The 4,444-nt window shown below is 52.6% G+C and overlaps 1 annotated feature.

Annotated features, from left to right (window-relative positions):
* Positions 1–4,444: part of a repeat region that runs on past both edges of the window.

Raw genomic sequence — 4,444 nt, 5'->3', positions numbered from 1 at the left:
CCTGCACACACACACCTTCTACCGCAAACCTGACACGTAACTCCTTCAAACCGGGACAGCTCATCAAGTGCAGCGACGTTTCTTCGCAGTCGCCGCGTTGGCTGGTAACAGCGCGCTCTACCTTCATACCGTGCATCTTCTTTTGATGTAGGGTGAGGCCAGTTTTGCTAGCACACTGCCTTCCGCATGTCGGGCACACCAACATGGATGTGTTTGTATGCGGGGAATCAGTGGCACACAATTTTGTGCTTTTGCTGCATTTAAGCTCGACTCCCTCACCTTTATGGAAAGCCTTACAGTGTCGGATGAGGGAGTCCCTGCAACTGAGCACTTTTTGGCACACACCACACTGCACCTCGCCCTTCCCCGGGACGTCAACATTTCCCTCACGGGCACGCTTACGAGGGAATTGCACCACCACCACGGTACCGTCCTCCGTCACTATGCTTTTATGTTTGACTTTCTTGTGTAGTGACAGGGAAGAGCGTGTACCGAAGCTCGCCTCACACAGGTCACATTGAAACGGTAGCTTCCGTGTATTCTGAGGGGCTGGCGTTGCTGGGGCTCTACCATCTCCTTGCAATGAGTTTTCGTTCTCTCGCCCCCTTTTCACGCGGCAAATACCACTGCCTATGCCATGTATTGTTCTAAGGTGGTGTAATAGTCGGCCTGGCACTGCGAATTTGGAGGCACAGATGGTACAATGAAGCACCTGCAGTCTCATCGGGACTCGTGTGCTCGATGGTAGAGGAACGATCGCCACCACTGGAGAGGGTTCCGGGGGGATGTCCACTGCAGGTGTTGCATCGCCGTATTTGATCCTCCGGAGGGCATCAGCTCGCACAAACCCATGTTTGTTTACCATGTGCGTTACAGCACTCGAGCGGCATTGGTATGTGGCATCACATTCCGTACATTTGGTCGGTTCGGAGGTTTTCTGAAGAGTGCATGTCGCAACAGGTGGGGTTGTTTGTATTGTATTGTTGGTCCTATCGCTGCATGTTTCTGGTTACACCATCGGCACTGTGAGGGCACACTCGGGTTGATCTTTCGCAACATCCATCCATAGTGTCTTGAAGACCCAACCCGAAAGCGTGCCAGTGCCGTTTCTTCTTCCCTCGGCAGTTCTTCTTTATGTTTTGTTGGAAAGTGGTTGCCCGTGATACCAAACCTATGAGTGTTCTCATGGACTTCTTCCAACCTAAGCACTCGCTTCGCATAAGCAATGATGTCGGGGATCCATGTGTCTCGCAACTGTTGTAAATCTGCGGCCTTTTTGGCCATTTCATCACAAACCTCATTCCGTTTCACGCCACAATGGCCAAACAAAAATCGTAATCGGATATGCACTTTCTTTATATGAACTTGAAGCAGAAGCTTCCACAGTCGTCTCAGAATTTGGTCCGTTACGGATAGGGGGCCTGTCTGCAGTGCTGTTAACATTGACAGCGAGTCAGAGAATATGGACAACCTGCTCGGTGTTCTTCTGTATGCCGGAAGCCATTTCAGCAGCCGTTGCAGTTCTATCTCTAATGCTACGCATTCCGCTCTGTAACTGCATGAGAGTTCCCCTGCTCCGGTCTTGGGTGCACAAATCAGTGCATTGTTTCTATAGAGCAGGGCAGCTGCTCCGGACTCCTCACCGAGGGACACGGATCCATCAGTTCACAATTCGTAGTGCTCTCGTCGCGGTGGCTCCTTCCCCCTCCGTGAAAAATGCCGTGCAATCCACTTTTCGGAAGCCTCCCTTTTGACATCGTCAGGGTCATCAGCGCACACAGGCTTTATCTGCGTGTGAAATAGTCGTCGGCAGCTGTGGCGGAGCGTCGATGTCTCTAGTGGGTGCTCGCGTGGCTCAATGCGGAGGTGGGGATAGGACCGCATGATGCGGGAGTGTAGGGCTCTGACTGGGTGTTTGCTGTGATATACTTCCTCAGCACTGCGACGCAAACATCCGCCTCGTGACTCACACATCAGCATGAATTTCATGATGCGCACAAGAGTGGTCGTCTTGAGTGGCAGGAGGTTTGCTTCCAGCAGAGAGTCCTCTTTGCGCGTCCCATGCGGTATGCTAGCTATGATGCGACTGGCTTTGTGTTGCGCTGCTGCAAGGAGGTCGCGACTTCGTTCCGAAGCGTCCCAGTACCATACCTCAATGCCATACATGGTGTGTGCCTGTGTGAGTGCTAGATAAAAAGCTCTCAGCACTTGTCGTCTTGGCCCCCATGTAGAAGCTGAGATGGCTGCTATCTGCAGTAGTCTGAAGTCCATCTTGTGTCTTGCTTCGGCCGCATGTGTTGCCATCCCCTGCAGACACTGGAATGTTACTCCTAGAAGCTTCGGTGTCCTGTCAGCTCCTATTCTTTCGCCGTCCAGTTGTAATGTAAGGGGGTGGCGCTCTATGCACCCGAAGAGTGTGCACTTCGTTTTCACTACGTTGACAGACATGAAGTACTCTTGTGACCACTGTAACACCACGTTGAGGCCGCATTGCAGTGTATCGTTGATGACATCCCCCTCTGTGTGCCTCGCAAGTAGCGTCAGGTCGTCTGCAAAAAATCCGTGCTGCAGTAACGGCACTTCTGCAAGGCGTTGGCTCAACGAGTTCATGACAATAATGAACATGATTAGGCCAAGGACAGTTCCCTGTGGCACTCCTCGCTCAAATGTTCTGCTTCTGGAAAGCTTCTCCTTGAATCTCACTCTGCCAGTTCGGTTACTCAGAAATGATACGCACCACTTCACAATGTGGGGTGATACCTTCATTCTGTGCATTTCCCTCGCAATTTTGTCGTGGTGCACTGTATCGAATGCCTTCTCGTAGTCGACGAATACAGCACCCGTACGATATTGGTGCGTGGGGCGGCAGAGGGCAGCGCGGACGTGCAGGAGTTGTTCGAGCGTTGAGCATCCGGGGCGAAAGCCTGATTGCTGCGGCGTCAGCTGGGACTCAACAGTGTCTCTAAGCCTCGCGGCAATTATGCGCTCCATGACTTTGCAGAGACAGCTCGTGAGCGTCACAGGCCTGTAAGAATCGAGGTCCTCCGCCTTTTTTCCGGCCTTCAGGATGGGGATGATAACACCAGTCTTCCATGCACGCGGCACGACTCCCGTTCGTAGGCTGTCATTGAATAGCCTCAGAACAACATTCAGCGCTGTTCTACCGAGATGTTGCAGTGCCTCGTTGTATAAGCAATCAGGTCCGGCTGCGGATCCACTCGGTAGCAGTTTGATCGATCTCCGTAGTTCAGCCATCGTGATGGGACTGAACTCACTCGCTATCGTCTTTATGGGTGCCGGTGGGTGTGAGTCGGGGTGCCTTCTTGCGCGGGACGAGTACAGTTTACTGAACCTCTCAGCTTGACGGTAGTCCGTGATGGCCGCGTTATCAACAAGTACAGCCGGTGTGGTTAGTGGTCGTGGCGCATATACCTTCTTGACAATGTGCCAACTGCAGCGGTCTGACACCGCAAGTCTGGAGCATAGCGTGCTCCATCTCTTCTTTGTGGTACGGTCCAGGATCTGCTTACGCGTGGCTACCAACTTTTCCCTTCGGTGGGAGGGTCCGCATCCAGCGATCTCTTCATCGAGTTTCGCGAGCTCAGGTGTCCAATGTGGTGGCGTTGCTCTGCAGCCACGGGGGACGGAGACCTTCGTCGCAATGCGGATGGCGGAGCTCAATTTCTGTTTCAGGGTGTTGACGTTCTTTTCTCTACCAATTTTCCTGCAGAGCTCGTCAACCTTGAGACGGAAATTCCTCCAGTTAGCTTTTAGCCATGCGTACATGGGCTTTCGAAGCCGCGGGCAACTCAGTGCATCTGTGTCGTCTCCAACGATAACGTCGAAAAATATGTGATGGTGATCGCTATCGGGAGAATACAGCGATGCCCACGTGTACACTGTGCAATTCCTTGACAGTGTCACATCAGGGGTGGACTCCCCGTGGTGGCGCGCGTACCTGGTGCACTCACCAGTGTTGCAGACCAGAAACTGGTTGTCAATGCACCACTGTGTGAGGGTTTCACCCTTGGTATTTGGTGGGATCGCGCGATCCCATGTCAACGCGTGTGCGTTAGCATCTGCAACGATGAGCTGGGCACCGTCAGTCGTCAGAAGTGTATCTAGGTCAGTTGCCGTAAAGGTGTGTTTTGGTGGGATGTATGCCGACGTGACAGTCAGCGCCGTTCCACGTGCAAGGTGAATTGTTGCATGGACTTGTTCAATGCTACCAACAACGGCCATACCGGTCGCGACTGGTAGGTCCTCCCTCACTAGTATTGATACACCACCTCCTTTGCAGTTACGAGCTATTCCGTGATGTTGGTAGCCATCAACGCTAAAGCAAGCCGCCTCTACAAACATCATCCTTGTCTCGCTCAACAGACAAAAGGCAATCCGCTCATCAACAAGGGTTTTGTGGAGTGCTAATCTCTTTCCTTGAGAT

This window comes from Trypanosoma brucei, chromosome 10, assembly GCF_000002445.2.
Source record: "Trypanosoma brucei brucei TREU927 chromosome 10, whole genome shotgun sequence".
Classification (NCBI taxonomy): Eukaryota; Euglenozoa; class Kinetoplastea; order Trypanosomatida; family Trypanosomatidae; genus Trypanosoma; species Trypanosoma brucei.
This window is presented reverse-complemented; position numbering and strand designations above follow the sequence as displayed.